At 41.5% G+C, this 25,777-nt stretch overlaps 1 long non-coding RNA gene across 3 annotated transcripts in view; it reads right to left on the bottom strand.

The window, feature by feature from the left end:
- Positions 1-2,035: 2,035 nt before the first annotated feature.
- Positions 2,036-25,777, bottom strand: part of LOC103821133 (uncharacterized) — a 39,043-nt gene continuing 15,301 nt past the window's right edge. The window contains exons 8-14 of one of the 3 annotated variants that reach the window (XR_007778539.1): positions 24,798-25,303; positions 22,950-23,052; positions 15,033-15,209; positions 14,580-14,653; positions 9,301-9,410; positions 7,710-7,847; positions 2,036-2,155 (exon numbers count right to left, since the gene is read on the bottom strand). This is a non-coding gene — a long non-coding RNA (uncharacterized LOC103821133). The remainder of the gene's footprint in view (positions 2,156-7,709; positions 7,848-9,300; positions 9,411-14,579; positions 14,654-15,032; positions 15,210-22,949; positions 23,053-24,797; positions 25,304-25,777) is intronic. The other 2 variants (XR_007778538.1, XR_007778540.1) reach the window with 2 other exon arrangements.

The following is a 25,777-nucleotide window of genomic DNA, read 5'->3' as shown; positions in this document are numbered from 1 at the left end:
TCAAGCTATTATGTTAACATTTTCCAACCTCCGGTCTTTATCAGCTCTCTGAGACAACGACCAAATAGAGCTTTCATGTCTGAGCATGGTGAGTAGGATGCAGGTGGTGTGGCACTACTGTCACACATTTGGATCATTCTTCACCAAGCAGAGAGAAAATGTCAGCTGAGATGTTCATACAGAGTTTGACATTTGGGAAAGCGAATATAACCTTCAAATCTGGCTTTCCTTTTACATGCAGTAGAAAAATGCAAAAGTAATAGAGACAGGCAAAGCAGAGTTTGAAATAATCATAGCACAACATCTTATTAGTCGCGACCCTGCGTGCCTACAGGGTCTAAGCTGAGGCCTTGTTCCAGCCTGAGGTGTGTCACCTCAGAAATGAACTATAAAAAAATTCAAATTGAGTATATTTTTCAACTCTAACCTAGTGAGGCTGTGATCTCCAAAAAGGTTCTGCCAGCAAGTGCTGTGCCTGCAGCTACAACCTACAAATGTAGGACATGCAGAACTTGCTCTCTGCCTCACTATTTGTTAGAGGAACCTCAGCATGCCCCAAAGAGAAGGTGCCTCTCCCCTGCCAGTCTGTGACTCATCTGAGTCTTCAATTAAAACAGGAAGCTGGTAAGACGAGCATCACCCTCTATAATTCACCCTCAAAATGATGTTATTGAGTTCAGAATGAGAGGTGTAAAGAGCGTTGAAGGGTGGCAAACATCCCCAGTTGCAACTCTCCAAATCTGAAGCATCAGCCTGTGTTTTCCCCTAAGCTTTGCTACTACAAACAACTCAGTAGAGGTTAAAAATGAACAGGGGAAAAAAAAAAAAAATAAAAAAGAGATAAAACAAACAGGAGGGACTGCTGCTATCAGCACTGACTCTGGCTTTGGAAGAGTGGTCTGAAAAAAACCCACACAACACAGAGGCAGATGCCTCATCCTTGGTTTGGTTCTGTTGCAACTCCATTTTTAAAACAATTTGTATCACATCATTAATGGTGCTTAAAGCTGTGAGTTTAAAAAAATCCTCGGAGCTAATTTCAGCTAGTTTGTCCAAAAAAAGCCCCTTCTGAAAACAATTTATTCAAAGATTTCCCATTGACACAATTATTTTAAGATATGCAATTATTTTACTTTATTTTAATTGCTCAATTTTTAAAATTTCCTCAGGATTTTCCAGATATATTTTTCCCTGATAAATTTTCAAAAAAGTTCTGTGATCATAGAATCTCCTAATGGTTTGGGCTGGAATGGACCTTAAAGCTCATCCGTGGGCAGGAACACCGTCCACAGTCCCAGGCTGCTCCAAACCCTGCTCAACCTTGGTAGCAGAGGTAACACCACGGACATAAACCAGTATGACTGAGTTTTATTGTCCCAAACAAGATTTAAGAGATGGTATTGAAGTCAAATAAGAGAAAAATACCAATCAAGGCTCATTCTTTGAGAACAGGGGTGAGAACAGCCCATGTTGCTGCAAAGCTACAAAGCCTGAAAGAGGAGCCCTCCAAGGGTTGAATTTTAAAGGTGCTGTACACGAAGAAGGTTTGGAAAATCTTGCTCACTTTTGAAATGTCGGTTTTCTAAATGAGAACCAAGCTTTTGAAGTTTATATCCTAAGTTTTCATGGAGACAAGCAATTTCAAAAGTATGTGTTTCTCCATTGCTTTTCTCCCTAACAGCACTGTAACTTATGTAAAAGATTCACTGTCTGGAAAACATGGGGTTGTTTTTAGTATAATTCTCAAATTAAAAAAAAAACAAAACCAAAAAAACCAACCAAACAAACAAACAAAAAAACCCCACAAAACAAACAAGGAATTTTGCTGTTGATAGTAAATTTTGCTATAGAACTTTTAACACCATCACATAAATCTTCTTACCATGCAATCAAAATAACTTCTACAAAAGGATACACAACCAAAACACTAACTCAAGCAACCACCTCTTCTCACACATGAGAAGTCTGGTCTCAGTTCAGCAATTACATAGAAGTACAGAATCTAACAGTAAATAACCCAAAATTTCTCTCCTACCTGACACTGACATCATCATGAAGCAATGCCTCTCCAGAGTTTTTAACATCAGGGCACAGGAAGGATATGAAAAACTCAAAGAACAAATCTGCTCTTTAGCAAACCAGGAAAACACTGGATCTGTCAAAGCAAATGTGAACAGAATGATGAATCATGGATTTGTATTACGAGCTGTGTACATGTCAAAGGTTAGAGAGATTCATGTTCTCAGTGATTTTAAATCTAAATGGCTCCAAATATTTTAGACTATTTATCTCATCTGAATTAAGACTGGTTTAGTTATGAACAAGGTCATTCAGAAGCAGCAACGTTAAACTCCCTGCTTGACAGGAGCTGTAGTTATACTCAACATATGGATTTGTAAGCCTCATAAAAGGTGTGTCTAGTATAACCTCACTGAGGTTACAGCACAGCAGAACATTTGCATCCCAAGCTTCTGTCAGCAAGCCACATGCCTTTGATTACATAACAACCTGATCAGCATCTTTGGGCAGACTTTTTAGCCTGCAACACCTCCTTGAAATTGAATGGCAATTGCTCAGTGAGGGCCTCACTGAGGGCTGACATGGTGCTCTGGCACTGACTGACTTGTCATATTTCCAGCTCTTTGTATCATTCAGTTAATTTCCTTCAAAAAGAAAAAAAATAAACAAACCAAAAAAAAACCAAAAAGCCTTTTCATTTCATTAATATCTAAAAGAAACAGTGAGAATGACAACTGCAAGACTTCGTCTTTTCATTTGGATTATGTTTTAATGCAGTTTTGACGAGGGTCCCACAGAGAGCTGGCTGAGTAACGACAATCACACTGATACAGTTACATGATGTTCTCCCTTTATTGCCTGAACGATGCTCTTTTTGTACACATTTCCCTTGTGCATGCGGCAGCCAACTATCTACAATTGGTTGCACAGCCTCGATCACACGTCTGCTATTCTGTTTCATTGGTAAGCGTCAAGGCACCGCATGATCGGGTACAGCCCTTTTTGTGGTTAAAGCATCCGATCTAATATCTGTCTTAGCTCTCACAACATCGCAACATTTCCTCTTTCTGGGCCTTCAAGGTGACCCCAAGGACATCAGTCTCTTGTTAGGTTAAAGCTGGGTTGTCCAATCCCTCTAGGGCAACCCCTGCCTCTGATCAATGAGGAATTCTTCTACACAGTTTCTCTTGGTGGAGCTGAGTTTTTTACAGAATTTGCATTTTCTCTCTTTCCAAATTTTTTCCTCCCCTATCCCTTAAGTAATATTGTGTCATGTCCCTGCAATAGTGTATTTTACCCATCAAGTAAAATGGTATATTTAACAAAAAAACCCCACATTTTCAGTGCATGTCACTAAAAGAAAGAAACAGCTATTATTTAGCACAGCTGTTGCAGTAATTGTGTGGGAGAACACTGGGAATGTTAGAAGGCGACTGGGTAATAAATGACTCTATGCACCACCAACTATTTTGGTTAGAAAAGGCCTTTAAGATCATGAAGTCCCACTAATAACCCATCACAGCCACCACTGACCCATGAATACTAGTAATAAAATCAAATTCACATTGGCCATCCAGTGCCAAGCAAAAGATGTGTCAGTGATTGGGGGGTTGGACTAGGAAACCTTTGAAGGCACCTTCCAACTTAAACCCTTCCATGACTTTACTACAGCTGAGCACTGGGTGCTCTGAGTGTGTTCAAGGCAGAGCAGCATGAAATCCAAAGTATTTTCAGCAGTGAGATATTAACTCTTACAGAAAATGGCATTAAAAGCACAATATTTTGTGGGTTTTAATTAACATTATCTCCAATTTAATCAAAAAGCCATGTGAGAAGTCCTCAATCAAACCTAATCAAACTGGGGACTCAGACCACAGGAGACAGCATTTGTAAAATTAAACCCATGCAAAGAGTTTGAGATAAAGTGTGAAGTCGGTTGGAGTATTCTCATTTTCTCCTCTATATGTCAGAGAACACACAGCAAAGAAGTTCAGATGTGCTTCAAATAAGGTCTAATTATTTCTAGACTAGAATAAAAGTATAAAATATGTTCGAGGATTATTCAGAAAGGAACATCCAAGCAGATATCAGTTTTAGCTACAAATCATGAATTTCAGCTGAAGAAGGCATAAAAGCAAAAATTCTCTCTCTTAAATAATATAACGCCATTCTAAACTTTTATAAAATACTGGATTTAAAACAAGTTCAAGCTTTTTCTGGAAGACCTACTGAATTCTCTAGTCACTAGAGATCAGTATTAGTTTTGTATCGTTCAAGTCTGCTGAGTTCTAAATCTCTTCAGAATGTTCTAAATTTGAGAACTTGTCTCCATGAAATATATTCATGCTAAATAAGGGTACTTGGAATAGATAAGTGAGTGTCTTCCTGAGAAAAATAAGTCCAGAAGTACTGACTTACAGGTCAAAAGTTCTGATTAGGAGAGCATTTTAAAATGTTGAATTTATCATGGTCCTTCCAGCCACAGGTTCATTCCGGTGACTCCAGCAATAAAGAACATTGAGATGAGGTGCCCCCAAGTACAGCCAAGATTATCTTGGCACTCCTTCAAGTCATAACCCACCAGAAAAGGGAAAGAAAATCAAGTAGAATGGCTGGACCTTGAGATATTCAGGCATTGACTCATAAGGCAACAGAACAAGAACTGATGATTGATATTTGAGGGAAAAAAATTAAAAAGAAAAATCAAAACTGGTGAAAAATAAAAACTTTTTGGATGTTGTATGGACATTGTCTAATATCTATTGCTACTTTGACCTACATTGAATCCCTGCAGAGGGATTCACTGCAGAGCTGTCACTGCTGCTGCCCCCACACCACATTGCTATCACTGAAGTCACCTCATTCCATTTTCAGCAAGAGATTGGTGAGGGTGAAAACCAAGCAAAAAAGCCTTTCAAAATTATCTTCCTTTTCTAAATACAAACACTAGACATTAATGAGTCTGATGAAAAAGTCAGAGACATGCAGTGTCTCTCCAGTCCTTGATACACCCTGAAGAAGGCAGAGCTGCTGAAAAGGCTGGAAGAGATGTTCTGTGAGGAGCTGAGGACTCTGAGCTTGTTGAACTTGGGAAAATGGAGGATGAGGGTGACCTCAATGCTCTCTACAGAGGAAGGAGCATGGTATCTACTGATGGGATGTGGAAAAAGCTCTTCTAGCTCTTACCACACCTTAGGAAGCATTTCTTTCCAGAGAGGATGACCAAGTGCTGGAAGGGCTTCTTAGAGTGGTGGTTGAGGCTCCAGGTCTGTCAGGGTTTAGGAGCCATTTGGACAGCGCCCTTGAGAACAAGCTTTAGCTTGGTCAGCTCTGAACTGCTCAGGCAGCTGGAGTAAGTGATGGTTGTTCTCCCCTACCATGGGGATCTGTTCTATTCTATTGAAGGTCAGAGGCGGAGGTGTGAAGATAAAGGAAAATCTATATATTTTGACTGGAGCTAAAATAAATATTTGCTGTACAAATAACATTGAGACTCCTTATGGGCTTAGGATTCAGAGTTCACAAAACAGAAACAAAATTCTGGATAGGATGTTGAGCATTGAACAAATTCCCTGCCTGGGGAGGGCAGATCATCAGCAGTTAAAGTATAAACCAGGTCAGAGCTGCAGGTCTCACTTCCAACTGCATCATTTCACACCAAAGACATCATATGAGCAGGTTTTGGGTACTGCAGAGGGAGCAGTAGGTGTTCCCCAAAAATGTGAGATCCCCAAAGATAATTTAGAGGAGAAAAGACTCTCTCTCCCCTTCAAGGCCTTTCTGGCTCAGTGGTTTCCTGGGATAATTTTTGTTATTGCTTATGTAAGTTTTTGGCTCATTTATATAGGATTAAGGACTTCTAGGAATCAGAAGGTATGAATACGTATATTTAACTTCACTATATTTTCTGCATTTATAGTGATCAATCCTCCATCTGTTGGCAGTATGTCACATTTCCCCTCCCCTTGAAGCACCAGCTTTACCTTCATTTGATCACCTGGAGATGCAAACAACCTCCCCATCCAAAAAAAGCAACATAAATGTCACAATTAACATTGTGGGAATCTGAGAATCTTCCACACCTTTCCTGAGGCAGCATCAGGGAACTACAAATCCCCTATGAATTACAACAATTCCCAAACTGAGTCAGCAGGTGACTTAATGCCACTGGCACAAGATTAACCCAGAGATCTCAACATTCTCTCTCCACACTGTACGTCCCTACCTCCCAGAGCACTGTATTTCTTGTATTTTTTCCCTATTTAATCCTGGAATAAGAATATAAGACTATTAAAATGCCAGTTTCTGTCGCTGGAAAATAAAATCCTGCCCAGCTGTTATAGCTGTCATCAATTCAGGGTGAGCTCTATGAGCAAGAAGTCCCTTTAAGGGCGACCAAAGGAAAAGATTCAGCCAGATGTGCTCAGTTTGCACAACAACTGTTTCACATGCCTCTGCTCTCAGAAAACAAATGCTTAAAAATCAGAAATCTAAGAATTAATTCCACTTTCACAATAGTGGAAAATTAGTCTCTCCTTATGAAGACAGAGAAGAGACAGCCTGAATAAACTGTTAAAACATATGAATGGATGTCTCAACCATTCATAAGCTCTTTGTGCAGTAAACCCAGCAAAGAAGGAAGGAGAAGAACAGGGAGACAAAACAGGCAGCAAAACTAAAAATACTCTGCCACAAAACCCTCCTGATTGCAGAAAATGTAATCCCATAATCAGAGATTTGCAATCCTCGTGACTGGCATAAAGACTTTATATTTCTCTTGAAGAACAGAGTCTGTAGCAGAGCATTCTTTGTATGTAACAGTTTCAGCAAATATAATTGTATATGTATTCAACAAATGCTAATGCCATTCTAAGAAGAATTAAAGCCAGACAGTGTGGGAAACACAAAGGTCAATCAGAGTCATATTAAAAACAATCTGTTCCATCTTTTAGCCATTCAGCAGCCAAGGGAGATTGTGCTTTGGAATGGAAAAGGAATGCATGGGGGGTAATCATTTCTTCTTGCCATAGACAGAGCTGGTAGTCAGATAAAAAGCCTATTTAATGGTTTTATTTGCAGAAAAATGCAAGTGAGAGAACAGCTGTGCTAAACCACTGGTTGTCCTTGTTATTAAACAAAGCATAATCACTAAACATGATGGATGCAGAGAGAAAATAACCAAAGTTAAGCCTTCACTCATTTCCAAGTAATTTTCTTGCTTCAGATCAGTTCATCTGAGGCTTCTGCTCCTAACAGAATTATAACTTCTTTCACAATATATTGATTTTTTTTTCACTTCAACAAATTCAAGGGCTGACTGCTTTAGCACTGCTTTTACCCTGTAGCCTCATCTCTGGCTCCTAGTTAACTCTTGTTCCGTAAGAGAGAAGTCCATCCATCATGTTTTATCTATTTTTACTACTTTTGAATAAGACTACCTTGCTTCAATTTTTTTTAATTATAGTGTTGAAATTACAGTGACAGTGGTTGCACAAACAGAAATATCAAGATCAATAGTCAATTTGATCTGGAGAAGCTTTCTTCTTTTGTACCATGTCAGATGAAAGAGAATATCCATGGTTACTGCTATTAATATTTATACCACTCTCCAAGAGGAAAGAAAAATGCTAGACAACAGAACTGGACATTGATTGTTGTACAGGTTATTGTGCAGCATTAAAAAGAGGTACCTGAAAAGGGAACTGAGAATAATTTTCCATGTTGTCTATAAGCCCAGGGAGCTCCAAAGGGATGGCAGAGTAAAGCTGGCTCATCCAAATACAGAATATCCAATACTTGGTGTTCAAATGGCTTCTTTGAGTGCTCTCCTGAAAGACAGGAAGATCCAGGAGGAGTTCTGCAAGGGCACAAGGATTTGAAGATGCTGAGGGCAAATGCCCAACCCACCCAATACACAAGTTTCCTCTCTGCCATGCTCTGATATTTGCTTCATGTCAGTGAGTAAATGTGCTTTGTCCTGTGAATTAGGGCTGAAATGCAGGATGAGCCACCCACTCACAGGGACACAGCTCAGGGATCCTGAGTGTCCGCACGGGAGGGGGACAGGAGTGAAAGGCTGGATAATCCCTCAGCTTCATGCACTAGGCCTCTGGCTCTGGGCAAGCTCTTCCACTGAGGGCAGAGGATCCATCCCCCCAAAACTTTAGGGGTTGTCTCAGTGAAGTCCTGCCCTGAGTTTCTCTCCTCTCCAGCATGCTGGGATGGTGACATGAGCCACACACCAGCACAGACTGGCCCCACAACACCCAAAGGTGTGCACCGAGCTGCCTGGATTAGAGCTGCCACTGCTTAGGGCACCCAGAAGGATGATTTTATACATATTTTCTTGGTCAGGCCACAGAGAATCATTAAGATTGGAAAAACACCTCCAGGATCACCAAATCCAGCCTATGACTGATCTATCTGGTCACCCCACCCAGAGCACTGAGTGCCACGTCCAGACCTCCCTTAAGCACCTCCAGGGATGGGACTTCAAACCTCCCTGGGCAGCCCCTGCCAAGGCTTGAGCACCCTTCCATGGGGAAATTCCTGCTGATGAGCCTGCCTTGGCCCAGCCTGAGGCCATTTCCCCTTGTCCTGCCTCTATTCCCTGGGAGCAGAGCCCGACCCCCTGGCTGTCCCCTCCTGTCACAGAGTTGTGCAGGGCCAGAAGGGTCCCCCTGAGCCTCCTTTTCTCCAGGCTAACAGATTTCACCTAGGAAATCTGCCAAGTCTCTTTTATCACACTATCATGTTGTGGTTTTTGTTATATTATTGTTTTCAAAAGTTGGTTTTGAACCATACCCCTCCCCTTCACTGAGGCATTGGTTTAATTCCAGATGTCAATCCTCCCTCATACCTGCCCCTTTTTCCAGAGATTTCCCTGTAATTTTTGTATCCTTCGATGCCTCATTGGTTTAGTTAAACTGTTCCCCTCCCCCATAACTTCCTATTGGTTTAAACATTGTAATCCCCACTTTGTGTTCCTCCCCAGTCTTTGTTATTGGTTCCCAACCGTAAATTCCACCCATGTCGTGTCCCTTAAAACCCACTGCCCTGGCTTGCCTTTTTTTCATGGTTTGCTGTTCTCCATTTGAGTTATGGATGCTTTTGTTTTCACTCTTATGGTTTACTAAATGATCCACAGATAAACAAGCAAAGCCCGTCTCATTTTTTCTAAGTTGATCCACCAGCAACTGCTTAGGAAGTTCAGGGTGCTGGGGGAGATGTCGTGCCCCCGTGGGGCACATAACACTGAGCACACTGCCACAGTATCAATACCTCAGCCAGAGTGGCACAACGGGAGGCTGGCACAAGTTCACACCAATGTCCTGAAGCCAAAGCTGTTGCTGCACCCTGGCCAGGAGTTGGTGATGTGGAACAGGTGGGGACTGAAAAAGAGACAGAAAACAAAGATTTTGCAAAAAAGACAAAATGTTAATTCAGCTCTAGGAATGATTTTTTTTTAGTATGAAACTGTGTTTTAGGGAATTCTGTGCCCCAGTGGGGACACCTGCACTCGATGGGTGGTACGAGGCAGCTGTGTACACCTGCCTGAATGCCATGTGCTAGGAACAGGCCAGACATCCTTGAAAACTCTCAGAGAGGGTGGATCTTAGCAATAACCACAAAAAAACAGTCAGCACAAGGGTTCTTGTGCTCAGAATCTGATGGTGGTTATTTATCCATCCTAATGGTGGCTGTTTATCCATCCTTCAACACAACCTTACATAACTGCCTAGAGTGTTTTACAGAGAGAGTTACAACAGCTCCACTGCTCCTCCCCTTGGAAAGACTGCAGGACAAGCAGCTCTGGGTTTAGCAACACAGATCAGCAATGAAGAGCTTTATTCTGGAAAGTCCTGGTTTTGTGGGAGCTGCACTGCCAGTGAGATTCAGTGCTTTTGCCTCACTCAGTGCTGTGAGCACAGAGCACAAATGTCACATTTTCAACGCACATACACACTACATGTGTCACAGGCAGCTAAGGTAAAAATGTCTTGGTTCATTTACAAATATATCTTAAGCCCAGAATATAAATAAGTCATTGACGGCAGATACCTGCCTGGCTTGTTCCTGCCCAAAATATCTTCATGCATTAAAAGGGTCATTCTCAGTACGGATTGATTCTTTCTCTAAGAACTGATTTTAAAAAGGTAGATAAGGTGGAGAAAGCTTGTCTGCGTAGTCCTACTGCCTCTCTCCAGTGACTCCTGAGTTAGGCTGAAATGTATTGTCAGTCTGCTTTCTGGGAAAAACCAAATCTCAGCAGAACATGAGAAATACTTGTAGAACTCTGAGTAACAGGGCCACTCACATCTCCTGACACAGGAGAGCAAAGCTGGGGCAGAAGGGAAGTGAGTGACAAACAATAAAGGCAGTGGCAGGAAAGGAGACAAGAGCAGCAAAAAAACCCACTAGGGGACAAACTCGAGACTGGTGACAGACTGGAGGTTTGTGTCTGTGTCTGGGGAGAGGAATAAGAGGGTGGAGGGGAAGGGAAAGGCAGAAAAGGTGAGCAGTGCTGGCTCTGGCTGTTCTCCAGGGCTGCCGTCCCCAGGCACCACCACCCCAGTCAAAGGGTCAGGGAGGAAATAAAATCAGGCTTTTGGAAGACTACTTCGTGTCTCCAGATTATAAAGATCACATAGTCACAAAAAATAATTGGCACTATGGCATCTAATAAATCTGACAGTGAATAGCAGTGCTGGGCACAGATCCCGAGAACAATAATCACACTGAAGGATGATTTTTAGTCGTTGTCAATTAGACACTGTTCAGGTACAGCAGTGGAGAACAGAGAAGGTTTGTTTTCTCTCTCATCTTTGTAACTGATATGTCAAACTTCAGACAAGATTATTAATTAATTGGTCTGCCTTGCACTTTCAACAAGCCTATTTATACCATCATTTCTCATTCACGTTTTCTCCTGTATGTTGTATTGAAAAGGCACAGCAAATTTGGGCTCATGGGCACCAACTGTTGCTGCTAAACAATTAAGATGATAATTTGGACAGCTTTTGGATTTGGGGACAAGAAGTTGTGATTTCTTTTTTTTATCAGTTTTTCAAAATATTATGGTGGATTTTTACTCAATTTTTTGGGGAAAATACATGAATATTTACTTAAGCAGCTTCTCTGATCGCTGAATACAATTCTTAGCCCTCTCAGAAGGTATTTATTCCAATTTTACATGACAAGGAAGAAGGGACCCTCAAAGTTTAATGCATACATTCCAGTCTTCAACTCCTTCCTAATTTCTATTTATTATTAAACTTCACCTAAACCTTTTTTATTCCAAAGGTGTTTGTTGGGGGTTAGGGTTTTTTTTCTGTTCTTTCCTTATCACCTGTGGAATTTCTTCTCATTGAGTGGCTAATGGAAACTGATGGATGAATGGTTGAGATAGGCAGGCAGGGGGAACACCTTTGGGTTTTGGGAGTTTCTCTTGGAGGGGGGGCAGAGATACCAAGAGATTCAGGCAGGGGGAAAGGGCTGGGACAGTTCCTGGCCAGCTCACACTCTCTCTGGAGAGGACACAGGCTGTGGGCACAGTGGGAAGGATTCACCAGCACTATGAGGCTCCATCCCTAATGCCTTCTCCTACCAAGGCCAGTCAGACCAGATTGGAAAAAAGGAGCTTTCCTGTCACCACTGTGACCCAGCGGGGACCCTTTCTTCTGCTGCTGGGCCCAGCATCCCCCTGCCCCACCAGGACAGCTGCAGGTCCCAGCTGTTGCCATGGAGTTTTGGGACGTTGTTCACTGCCCTGGAATTTCTGCTCATCCCTGCCATTCCAGCCTGCTGCTCCCGAGAGTCCTGTTGGGGCACAGGAGATCGGCTGCCCCGGGGTTTGTGGAGCAAAGCCTCTCCTTCATCCCTCCCCGTGTGGGCCCAGCCACCATTGCAGCGTGCTCCCCGAGCCGCCCCACAGCGCCCCCTGCAGCCCCGGGGGGATCACTGCGCCTGACCCACCCGCTAGAGCCAGCAGCGCCCTTGGCGGCCGTGCCCGGAACTGCACCAAAGGGAAAGTGCAGCAGCCCAAAGGCTGGGACTGAGTTTGGGTTCTAGGACTGGGTTTGGGTGCTGGGACTGAGTTTGGGTTCTGGGACTGGGTTTGGGTGCTGGGACTGAGTTTGGGTGCTGGGACTGAGTTTGGGTGCTGGGACTGAGTTTGGGTTCTGGGACTGGGTTTGGGTGCTGGGACTGAGTTTGGGTTCTGGGACTGGGTTTGGGTGCTGGGACTGAGTTTGGGTTCTGGGACTGGGTTTGGGTGCTGGGACTGAGTTTGGGTTCTGGGACTGGGTTTGGGTGCTGGGACTGAGTTTGGGTTCTGGGACTGGGTTTGGGTGCTGGGTTTGGGTGCTGGGTTTGGGTGCTGGGTTTGGGTTCTGGGACGGGCTCGGGTTCTGGGACGGGGCTCGGGTTCTGGGACTGGGCTCGAGTTCTGGGACGGGGCTCGAGTTCTGGGACTGGGCTCAGGTTCTGTGACTGGGCTCGGGTTCTGGGACTGGGCTCGGGTTCTGGGACTGGGTTTGGGTGCTGGGACTGAGTTTGGGTGCTGGGACTGAGTTTGGGTTCTGGGACTAGGTTTGAGTTCTGGGACGGGCTCGGGTTCTGTGACTGGACTCGGGTTCTGGGACTGGGCTCGGGTTCTGGGACTGGGCTCAGGTTCTGGGACTGGGTTTGGGTGCTGGGACTGAGTTTGAGTTCTGGGACTAGGTTTGGGTTCTGGGACGGGGCTCGGGTTCTGGGACGGGGCTCGAGTTCTGGGACTGGGCTCGAGTTCTGGGACTGGGCTCAGGTTCTGTGACTGGGCTCGGGTTCTGGGACTGGGCTCGGGTTCTGGGACTGGGCTCGGGTTCTGGGACTGGGTTTGGGTGCTGGGACTGAGTTTGGGTTCTGGGACTAGGTTTGGGTTCTGGGACGGGCTTGGGTTCTGGGACTGGGCTCGGGTTCTGGGACTGGGCTTGGGTGCTGGGACTGGGCTTGGGTTCTGTGACTGGGCTCAGGTTCTGGGACTGGGCTCGGGTTCTGGGACTGGGCTCGAGTTCGGGGACTGGGCTCGAGTTCTGGGACTGGGCTCGGGTTCTGTGACTGGGCTCGGGTTCTGGGACTGGGCTCAGGTTCTGGGACTGGGTTTGGGTGCTGGGACTGGGCTTGGGTTCTGGGACTGGGCTCAGGTTCTGGGACTGGGTTTGGGTTCTAGGACTGGGTTTGGGTTCTGGGACTGGGCTCGACTTCTAGGACAGGGCTTGGGTTCTGGGACTGGGCTCGAGTTCTGGGACTGAGCTCGGGTTCTGGGACCGGGCTCGGGTTCTGGGACTGGGCTCGGGTTCTCGACTGGGCTCGGGTTCTGGGACTGGGCTTGGGTTCTGGGACTGGGCTCGGGTTCTGGCACTGGGCTCAGGTTCTGGGACTGGGCTCGGGTTCTCGACTGGGCTCGGGTTCTGGGACTGGGCTCGGGTTCTGGGACTGGGTTTGGGTGCTGGGACTGGGCTCGGGTTCTGGGACTGGGCTCGGGTTCTGGGACTGGGCTCGGGTTCTCGACTGGGCTCGGGTTCTGGGACTGGGCTCGAGTTCTGGGACTGGGTTCCTGTTCTGTTTGTTGTTAGTGGCGGAGCTGTTGTTTGTTTGTTTGCTTCATTATGCACACTGGTAAAGAACTGTTATTCCTATTCCCATATCTTTGCCTGGGAACACCTTGATTTCAAAATTCTAATAATTCAGGGGGAGGGGGTTTACGTTCTCCATTCCCAGGGAGGCTTTTCTGCTTGCCCTAGCAGACACCTGTCTTATAAACCAATACAGTATTACATGAGGAAAACTATACATGAACTCTATAGATTTCCATTAATCAAGAATCAAACCCTTCAAGCCTTATTTCAATCTCCCTGATTATATCAAACTTCATTAAATTTTGAACTCAGCAATCCATTTGCTTACATGGAATTCTTAAATAATCACCCAGTTCATTATAAGTAGCTTAGGCATATCTGGAAACATCAGCTGCCATTATTAAAACCCTTTTGTTTTTGGACAGAATTTGACTTGGTTTTTTAGATAGATTTTGGCTGTCAAAAGCCACCTCTAAATTGATCAGATCCAGTTTTTTTCCAATGAAAAATGTTCTTTTCAAGTGTATCATCCATTTGTAAGAGCACTCAGAAAGATGTATTTTGACTCAGACTTGCAAAATAATGCTTTTCACATGGGCAAAGCTTGGCTAATATTTGTTTAAATTAAATTACTTGTAATGATTTTAGTCTATCCCCCTTAAGTCGGCGCTGTGCAAGTAGTTGCAAATAATTTTCTTTTTGTTTTCATGGGAGCTTGAGAAAATTAATCCTAATTATTTTAGATGGACTGTGCTGACTATTTAATGTGCTGGTGCTTGACCAAAACACCTACACACCAGATTGCACAGAAAGAAAGTTGCCACTCTTTCTAGGCCCAAGAGCTGGAGCATTTGGAGAGAAGAGAGAGAACAGTGCAAGGGTGCAAAGCACCAAACCTCTAATTTAGAAGATGTAGGAAAGGGATCAAAGCTGTGGGAGTACCTGGTGTGCAGCATTAACTCTCTTAGTTTGCGCAGTTACTTCATGGTAAAGGAAGAGTGATCAGGTAGCAATTACTGAAATATGGGGAAAGAGAGAAAAACCTATTGCAACCAAATCTACATTAAACTTAATGCATTTGTGATAATGAGTTTGTTTACAAAATATTTGAATTGTGTTGTGGTGTACACTCTTCAGCTCTCTTCAAGCAGTCTGCCAAACCATTATAATTCATCTTCTAAATGGTAATTGTTACATGATTTTTGCAGAACCTTTCCAGGTCCTCAAAAACAGTAGTCCTAAGACACCCTGCTTTTCAAAGGAAACACCACCTATATATTCTGAGACAATAAACCCACATTTTTCACATTCTCAGACCCCTATGTGCATTTTTAAATCAGGTTATGACGGTACATTCTACCCTGGGAGTGCTCATAAACTTGTCTTTCTGCTTACCTGATGTTGGTCCCCAGAGCTCTCCTGGGAATTACAAATCTCATATCCACAATATGCTTTCACCATTTAAAAAACCTGATTTACTTTAGGATTTCCTGTGCCAGTGATGAGAAAGATGGGCTCTGAATTTTCTGTGCTGCTTCCCTTTCTCCTTCAGTTGATCCTAAGGAGGATTTCCTGTTTAGAAAGGATGATGCAAATCAAGGAAACACAGGAATTTATGCATAGGAAGACCCTGTATAGTGTGAGTTGTGTTAGAGGTGTTCCCTGGCACAGGGTGCCCAGAGTAGCTGTGGCTGCCCCTGGATCCCTGGCAGTGCCCAAGGCCAGGTTGGACATTGGGGCTTGGAGCAGCCTGGGACAGTGGAAAGTGTCCCTGCCATGGCAGGGGTGGCACTCTGTGGGTTTAAATCTGTGGACTTTAAATCTCTTCCCACCCAAACCATTCTGTGATTATTAATATATTGAAAAATTCACATTGCTTTTCTTCAACTAATAATTAATGACCTTTTTATAAATGTATAATTCGGCCTTAACAGCACTAGGAGCCACAGCTGCTTTCCCCTGCCACATTCCCAGCTGGGCTGGGCTGACAGCCACATCAGAGCCCTTATCCCAGATGGAACTGAGCACACCCAGGGGGATTTTCAGTCCCCACATCTCTGTGGGCACCACGAACCAACCCTTCTGGCTTTTAATTCAACTGGCCTGGGTGCAGCCAGTCATTGCAGAAAGAAAGCAAGGCCACAGAAGTTTGCTTAGAATAATGTTCATAAAGGGATATAAAAATAGAAAAGCAGATGGTATTTTTCTTTGAGAATATCCAGAATGTGAAAATATGAAACCGAATAGAGCTTCCTTTGAAATTTATAAAAAATAAAGGACATACTCCTCTGTCTGCTGTAGCAAAGAATATTGAGCTGAAAAAAGAATTGGACATACTCTGACAAGGCCAACTCAGTAATTTCCTCCTGTGAACTTGTGAACCTCATGGAGCTGGGCTCCTCATCTCTTAGTGCATTCTGACACTTTTAAAGGTAAAGAAGAACCACTACAAGATAAATGAAAAAGAATAAAATCTGTTCATTTTTTACAGATGGTAGTGGTGGGATAACTCAATTTGAGTTGTTTAAAAGCATTTTGGAAATTGGGAAACCAGGGACACTGCAGAAATATTCTATTTTTTCACATGAATATATCACATCTCAGTAAGTCTTCTTAATTTATTATTTGGTTAATACTGATGAGACCTTTTGTACCAAAATCAGTTCAAAGGGAAGAAAAGCTACTGCTTTGCTACTTTTTCATATGATTTAATGTATGCTAAGGAGTTGTAACTAAGAACCCCATGCATGTTTGCACAGAGAGAGAAACAGAAATCAGGAGATATCCAGCAATAATAGCCACTGCTGTGAAATGTAACAAGCTACAGAGGTATTAATTAAATGCTTTTAGCTTGTTAGATTAAAACCAGTAAATTGAACCATGGATTTTACAGTTGTCCCCACATTACCTGGTACTTTATCTCCCTGGACAGGGAGCTGAACTCAAAGCATGTTTCAGTAACAATTTCCTTTTACTTGAGGGATTTCCAACTGAATCCATCTATCCCGATATTGACATAAATCCAATCTTCCCTCTATGACTAAATATGCACCAGCAAGACTTTTTCTAACTCCTTTCCGAGAAAATTCTGCCTTTTTGTGTGGGTTAGGAAATGTGTTTAGCTCTGACCTTCTTCTGGTAAAATCTATTAAAACCAGAACTGAGGCTACATGATCTGAAATCTCTTGGCTGTGCAATGGTCTGTTGGAGATATGAGAATTCACTTGCACAGAAAATATGTTCGGATGAAATTGCAAAACCAAAAATCAGATACTGAAAAAAAATAATTGATATTGCAAACCCAAAATCAGCTTGGCGGAGATGTAGAAGTGAACATTGATCACTACATAGAATTGAAGTTGAACATTGCAGTTACAACTTTATAGACAAAAATATTAGGCAACCTTAAATGTCCTAGGACAAGCTACGCTTTCTGGAAGGTTTCTACAAAGACAACAATTTAAAATGCTTTATTGAAATATTACTGAGGTTTCTGTGAAAATAATTCCTGTGAAAAGTGCAAATGTTTTGGTAGTTTGGAAGCAAGTTTTTTTACAGAAGTTCATAAAAGGATCCACAGTGGTATTAAAGAGCCTGTGCATTGTTCAGATATCATGGAAGTCTTAATTTGTCCCTACCTTTTTCACAGTATTACTACATTCAAAGCCCTGCCATGTGAACTACTAGGTTTATGCCTCTAATCCTTTTTAGCTTATATTCTTGAGGAACAGGATCTCCATCATGTAATGGGAATTTTCATAGGAGCACCTGAAGCACCACTCCCATTAGTCAAGGATCCCAGGGTTTAGCAATTTAATGCTGGACATTTTAAATGCAACACATATAAATAGATTGAAACAAGACAGTACAGGCTGGAGTACTGAAATTTCCCTTGTGATTAAAAAAAAAAAAAACCACAAAAAACCTAAAAAGAACGCAATTCTGATATTTCCTTCAGAATTTGTCTTCAGTACAATTTGAGATTTTTGTATTTTATCCAAATCATTGAAAAAATCATATTATGATTCTGACTTTTACTTGGTTGTGTTTGTTATAAGATTTTCCACTTTTCAAATCCATTATAGATGTGAAATACAATACATCTTAATTAGTTACAAAGGGATCCAACAACAACAGCAGGTGAAAACCTGAGTGAAAAAATAAGTGAAGGCAACTTTCTTCCTATATGAAACTCATATCAACCACTAAAAAATTGCGGTCAGACTGAGCCATTAAAACCAGTTGTTCATCCATAATTCGATTGCTATAGAAAAGACATTTTGCAAACAGACAACTGCATCACACATCTCCATGGTATTTTATGGCATTTGTCATGCAAATCACAGACTTGGGAAAAGATGCTGGGGACTGGAATCTTGTTTCCACTGCCTTCCCAAGTTTGCCTTTCCATTTTCTGATGTAGCCTAGAAATTATGAGACTTGGCTCTTAAAAATGTGAAAATTATAAAAGTCACAGGAGTTGTAAAGTAATTTTTTTAAGAGTTCACTATTCCCCCTCCTAATATATTAATACCATTTAAAAAAAAAGAGGAAGGAGAGAGATAAATCAATTTCTATAATTTGAAACGTTATTGTTATTTTTAAGCATGGAACAGCAAAGCAAAGCACCAATATAAATTGAAGACTCAAGACAGCAAGAGATATTAACATTAGGCTCTAAAGTATGCTTTTAAGCATTCTCAGATCTTTAATAAAATCATTCATCTCAGCTCCAAAATGTTAACATATTCAACACAAAGTTCATTGGTGACATAATTTGCTAACTCTCCTTCTCCTCTTTCTCATTCGGGTATTTGTCACTTCAGTTTTACTGAGAAGAAAAGCAGCACTGCCTGAAATCCAGCACAACTGGAATTACTGAAAAACCAGGTCTCATGCTGCTCATGTTTTCTTTTAGCCTTTTTATAACCATCTGCTGTTGGTACTGTTTGGTGCTCTCTTTTCCTCTGGTAATTGGAAATAGTGACAGCCAGGTTGCCGTTAATTAGAAATGGTGACAATAAGATGGCTTCTTCTTTGTAACACTGGGAAGTCTTCCTGACTTTTGTGATAAATTTCCATTCCCTATGAGGTGGGCAGGCCCTGGCACAGGGTGCCCAGAGCAGCTGTGGCTGCCCCTGGATCCCTGGCAGTGCCCAAGGCCAGGTTGGACACTGGGGCTGGGAGCAGCCTGGGACAGTGGGAGGTGTCCCTGCCATGGCAGGGGTGGCACTGGGTGGGCTTTAAGGTCCCTTCTCACCCAAACTAGCCTGTGTTTCTGTGATTCCATTCATGCTGAGTTTTCTCTATACAGTCAATTGAATTCATATTCTCATTAAGTCATTTTCTCTCTCCCCACCCCTGTCCCCATTCTTTTTTTTTTTTTAATTATTTTTTAAATGTTTTGTTTCCCTTGAAAGCTCTTCAGGATTTTTTTTTTTAAACTAAGTGTGGCAAAATATAAACCGTAAACAGTCCAAAGCCCTGGTTGACTCAGGTCACCAGTTCAAACAGCTTGGTCCAAAGTCTGCAAAGTTACATGTTACTACATAAACTATAATTCTATGGTTTAATCAATAGGTTGTTCTCAATTTCACCAAAGTAACCATAAATAACTTTTCCTCCCAAATTTTCTACTATCCTGACACTAGAAGGCTTATTTAGATCCTGAAAGTATTTACAAATTTCAGACATTTCATGACATCAGACCTTCTTACTATATTTTAATTGCTAAATGTGGCCAAAATAAATGATAGTTTCAGAAAGAAAAAACATTCTTTTGTTGCAGAATTTAATCTCCTTTGTCAGAAAATCATTGGGGAGTTTCAGCTGTCTAGAAGGAGATCTGGGGCTGAAGGGAGCACATGGGGATGGCCTCAGGATGATGGGAAACAGACACCAACCCTCCCAGATCCAGAGTCAGGAGCAAGTTATAGACAAAATTTCTTCTTCTTATCATTGTCTCCACTAATTTTTTCCCCATATGAAGCTTGTTTGGTATTGGACTTCTCTTATACCCTCCACAGGGTTCAATAGTATATGGAAAAAAATTGAATAATTCCACTTCAAAGTTGACAAGCTCACCTCTTTCCCCACAATTTGTGTTACAGATTTTTTCCAATCTGCAAGTCAGTGGCAAAGCCCAGAGCGATTTGAGCAGCTGAAGGTCCAGACTAGTCCTCTACCAGCTGGCTCCTTCTTCTGTAAGGCAGTGCCATAATTGACAATTATCCAGTTAAGAACTAGATTTTCACATCAATTTTGTTTTCTTAGTAAGCACCAGATCCTATATGTACTTTTATTTCCACTTAGATATTGAGTCCAAAATTACAGTAATTTAATTTCCATTGATTTCTACTCTTCTCTATCTTTTGAACGGCTCAGAATAGCTCTGGTTATTTTGCTAGGGACTATTCAGATAGACAAATGGTAATTCAGCTGATTCTCTCCCTTGACTGCCAGTTGTCAAGTGCAGGTTCCAGAGTTTTTTCCCTGCAGTGTGTAGTAGGAAGTGCACAGAAACCATTGACTTGGAGTAGGCTGAGAAATTTTGCCATCTGGCAGATAACTCACCCACAACCATTCCCTGCTGGATTTCACTACATAAAGATACAGAATTCCAAAATAAATAACTCACCCCTTAGAAATAACTATTCCTGGGAAAAGTGCTTCAAATTATCTCTCCTGTAAGTAAATGATGAACATTTTGCCCAGAAATCAATATCTGATTATGTGTGCACACACAGGTTCAACTTCCCTGCCTCTGGAAATAAACAGAGATGCTATTTTGGGGGAAGAAAAAGATGTCAGCAGGTTTCCTAGGACTAAACAGTGACATTAAGAAAGCCCCAGTGATTCCTTTGACATCTGGTACAGCCAAAGTGCCTCTCAGAGCACAATGGGGCTGTGTGGGCTGAAGTAATTTAGGGCAAAATGGAGAGAACTACTTGAGGTTTACTGAGCATGGCAATGTAACAGCTCCTGCTTGCAGAGGAACAGCAGGGACCTGGTTTAGAACCCTGAAATGAGGGCATTAATCGAAGGAAAGACCTGTTCAGGCCAACAGGAGGCAATGTCTCTGTACTTTTTTTTGCATTTATTATGTTAAACACACTATAGTTGTGTCACCTGAAGACATTCCTGTGTTTGGTTTGAACAGACACAGCCAATTTCATGATGAAACCCAAGACCTCCAAAGTGTCAGTGACTTTACTGTTTCTAACCTACACTGATTTGTTTTGATAGAAATCTGTTTACTCTGCCTCGATAATATTCTTTTTGGCCATGTTCAGGCTGAAGCCCCTAATTTAAAGTGACATTACATTAAGGTCTAATTCAAACTGGTGCCATTAAAGAGCAGAGCTGGACAGTCTAAAAAAAGCTCATTTGACAGAGGTTTACTGATGGGTGACCCTACCTTAGCTCATTTAGGAGAGAAAATTGATCAAGTTTAAAAACTAAATTGGCTTTCATGGTTCTGTATGATACAAACAAAAGAAATTGTGTGGTTATTTTGCAGTGTACTGTGGGTACCAGTTGAACCATCCAAACAGGAAAATTTGGAGATTTTTTTTTATGTTTTGATTCACCTTGTTGGATTTGTGCCATGTCAACCTTTTGTAGTCTCTCCCCTTTGGCTGATCCTGGGTGTTGCATTTTCTGCCTAAGAAAAAAAATGTTGTCCAAATGATACATAAGTCATTTTTCTTCATAATTGAAAGTGTATTACCTCTTCCTTAAAATGTTTTAAGCTAATGTAGCATTTTAATTAACAATTATTATCCATCTCAAGGACTTTTATATAATTTAGAAACATATGAAAAATAAATGTATTTTTTTAAGAGTTTTCCAATTAAGCATGAAAAAAATTGTTTAATTAATTTAAAATTATTAATGAAAGCTACAGTAACCTAGAAGGTGAAAATTTCCTAAAACTAGAGAAGATCCCTAAATTCTGTACTCAACAGTGTAACCACAAGCTCCTGGAATTTTAAATTTCTATCCTTGTGGTTGCCTTTTGAGTGCTCTTATAGGTTAACCCAAATGGGTAAATGTATATTATGAGGTTTAGAAAAATCAGATCCAAGTGAGGAAGCTAGAATTCTTTGCTGATGCTACTTTTTCAGATTTGGTGACAGTGCTTGAGTCCGTGTTGAGCAGAGATTCTCTGAACAATAACAACTTACACACAAATTAACCACTCTGCCCCTGGTCACACACTTTCCCAAAATCGTGACAGGTCCATGATCCTGCTACATCTCCTGTCTCCAGACTGCCAAAGACACTTGTGCTTTAGCTAATAAAAACCTCTTTTTTTGGTATTTCCCCCATCTGATGCAATTACAGAAAAATTACTGAAATGTAATGCAGAAGAAATAAATCAGATACAAGAGCCAGGTGAGAGTGTGGAGAGTTCTGATGAAACAGCAGCATGACACGTGGCTGACAAAAGCCTTTGTCACACAGGTTGTGAAGGCGCCTGATCCAAACCTTGATAAACCATCACCTCTCAGGTCTTTGAGAACAAAAATTTGATGAGCTGGGAGCCCCTCTCTCTGCTTTCTGTGTGTGTGTCCTGACCTCTGGTGAGAGGAATGAGCAATCCTCCTTGTGACACACAGAATCTGGGAACAAAGATCTTTATCCAGACAGATTCCTGCCAAAATAATGGGAGCCGTGCAGTCTCTGGAACATTTAACTGCCCTCCAGTGCATCCAGCAGATTGGGTTTGTTTTTAAAACCTTTGAGGAGTATCTTACATATGCCATGTGAATAGAATCATTACATCCTTTGAAGAAGAGTATATGAGGAATTAAAAATTAGACCAGGAGTACAAATAAATAAATAAATAGAAGTGTGTAGTAGAGAGGTTATGCAATAACAATCAGAATGTCTGGTTTTACAGACTAGAAGCACTTACCTTTGAGGATTTTTTTGTCAGATTCATTCTTTGATGAATAATGAATCAAGTACAATTACAATCTTCCTTGTAGAGTTCAAAATGTTGCTGCTATCTGCCTTTTAACTCTTATTCACAGTCACAGAGTAAGATTTTAACTGCCAATATCAGACATCTTTTTATTTTCTTCACCTGCCTCTATCACACATTTTATGAGCTTCTTGTTTTCTGTGTCAAGCTACCACAATTTGATGAACCATATTCAAAAACATTATAAAAGTGTGAATGTAGTCCTTGAACATCTTACATGCTCCGAATATGTAGCATCAAATGCATATTCAAATATTTTAAATACTAATTTGTTCAATAAATTTCCATTAAAAAGAATAATTTAAAAATAAAACTCCACAAACCTGTGTCCCAGTTGTCTCTGTCATCTCCCAGGCACCACTTCAGTTACGTAAATTGCCAAGTAGTTCAGTTTGGGCAGACTCAATATTTTTCTCCAAAACATCACTATTTAAAATAATTACAGTCCTCTGCTTAATTGCCATCCTATTTCATTTATATTAGAAAGAATCATACATAAATTCTCAGATTACTTCTTTTCTCCAAAATTTGTATCAATCTTTCACAACAAAAGAACATTTCCATTCCATTTTGAAAATGCTTAAGAAAACCAACAGGTTCCTGATCGTTTTTTTATATACAATATTCAAAGTTCTTCAGAAGAAAAATGCAAGTTTAGCAAAAAAGAAAAAAAAAAAGTTATTTAAACCACTGCCCTAATAGAGAACTGAGATGTTTCTGCTCCTCCTTCTGCTCTGACTTAGGGGTCTGCTAAGCAGTTTCTCTAATATATTCTCACTCCCCTCTCCCAGCCTCAGTTCTGGAGAGTTTTTTTTTTAAGTCTTAAATACTTTACTCCAGAGGTGCTGTCATTGCTGCTGATGGGCCTAGCCTTAGCCAGGGGTGGCTCTGTCCTGGAGGTGACTGGAACTGGCTCTGTCAGACGTGGGAAAACCTTCTGGATGTTTGTCTCAAAAGCCATACCTGTATCCCCCCCCTCCCTGCATACACACCCCCACCCCCACAAAAAAACCCCTTGCCACACCAACCCAATACAGCACTCATGATTCATTTGATAGTTTAATTTTTCACATTCCTGAGAAGAAAATGCTTCATAGCCACCACAGCTCTGAACTTCCTCCATTTTATTCCTAGATCAACAGCAAGATCTATTGCAGAAAGCTTCCAGAACATTGCTGCTGGGTCTTTGAACATGCCTGAGGAGGAGTGGCAGTGCCATGAGTGCTGGCTACTGGAGAGATCTTTCTTGGGGGGGCAGATTGCTTCCTCCTCCAAGTCAAACACCTTCCAAAAGACATCATCCTGCCAGTATAGAATGTAATTTGATTTCTGACACTCCTGAAATATTTGGTCATGGATGTCTTCAGGTGGTTCTGTTGTTCTTCTGGAAGACACCTGTAAGTGTCTGGAAGAAACTTATCATTGCTCTGTGAACTGATGATAAGACATCTGAAGTGGATGTTCATTTTTCTATTGTATCCTCTTCAGTTGGAAAATATTTTAAATAGCCCATTATTTATAAATGGACATTTCTTTCACCAAAGTGGAGGTATTTTTAGAGAGATCACTAGACAATATGAATGCTCTGCCTTAATAAAGTACAAAACCTACCAAGCTACCTGGAACTTGTGATCAAGAGGAATTTCATCTCCCATCTTGGTGACCTATTGAATATCAAAGTTAGTGTCTATCCATGTGTGGCATAATGCTGAAGTCTTTTGGAGAAAATTAATGATGTGATTAAAGCATTTAATAGCACATCTGATGTGGAGAAGGGCTTTGTGAAAGTATCCTTAAAGTATTACCCTTAATGATGTCTGTAGTGCCCAGAAAGGGAAGCTCAAGAACTTTCTGAACACAGCTTTTTATCCTCAAAGGGACTTCTTGGTAATACTTTAGATGAAGAATTAAATCTAATTACTGTATTTAAACAACAAACTTTTAAAACAAGTTATGTCTACTGAGGTATTTTTGGTTGTAGTTAGATGTATCTGCAAGAAAAGGACAGGTCCCTTCTAAGTGTGCGATGAGTAGACAAATTGCTTAAATCCAGCCTTGTTAATATTGTAAGCAGCCATGCCCCAAACAGACTGAGTAGCAGTAAAGTAAGGAAAGGCTCTCAGGGAAAGAATTCCTCAGGAATTTATTGGTCTGCAGGGATTCTCACACACCTCTCTTTTGTGCAGAGGTTCCTTTTCAAGCAGGATGAGGCTCCAGGTGCCGAATTCCAGTCTCAGTTCAGCCAGCTCTCTGTGGCTTTTGTCATTACCAGTTGGTCTGGTAATGACAAAATACTGTGATCAACACTTCCTGAATCCCAGAGGAATGGCAACAGATGAATTTGCAGCAAATATAAATTCATAATTAACGCTCTCCAAATTCCCCTAATAATGAAGACCAGCGAACCATTACAATGTATGTTAACTTTCCATACTCAGTTTTTCCTTTGTAATCTGAGAGGAGTTTATTTCAAACAAGAGATGTAATCAACTAATGCTGCAAAGAATATTGGGATTATCAGCAACAGCAGTCCTGAGGAAAGCAGTTCAATCAGCATTTAGTTTACCACCTGATTTCCTAATCATTTATGCCAACAGCAAAGACTGGACCGTGTTGTACATATGTAGTTAATTCTCAGTGACGTGTTTTCCTTTTGAACCATTATCTTCTTGCTTAGCTATCAGCAGGCAGCAGAGGAATAAACAGCAAAGAGAAAAAAAAATATTATATCCCTAATAAAATAGAGAATCCTAAGATAGGCTTCGCCTTCAGCCAAAGGCTGGGCACCCTTAGTGTGTTCAGAAATAAATTAACAGGGGAAAAAATATATTTATATCAGTGCAAATATTTGATTAAACTTCACATCCTTTATTGCATTATCCACACTAGATATACCTTAACCTTAATTCTGAGTATATTGGGACTAAGTGGGTCTTCTGGCGGTAAATTGGTGTTAAAAGATAACATGCTGGAAACTTGCAGAGCAGAACAGTACAAAATATACTATTTTTGATGTGCTCCATACCTGTGCTATGACAACATATTCATCTGCTGAGACAAGGGAGCTGACTTTCAGAAAACAGCAATGAGCATCACTGCCAGTTAAGCGTGACCTTTGGAAGAAGGTACCTGGCCTTTCATCTTCAAGACT

The sequence above is a fragment of the Serinus canaria genome, chromosome 11, assembly GCF_022539315.1.
Source record: "Serinus canaria isolate serCan28SL12 chromosome 11, serCan2020, whole genome shotgun sequence".
Taxonomy (NCBI): Eukaryota; Metazoa; Chordata; class Aves; order Passeriformes; family Fringillidae; genus Serinus; species Serinus canaria.
This window is presented reverse-complemented; position numbering and strand designations above follow the sequence as displayed.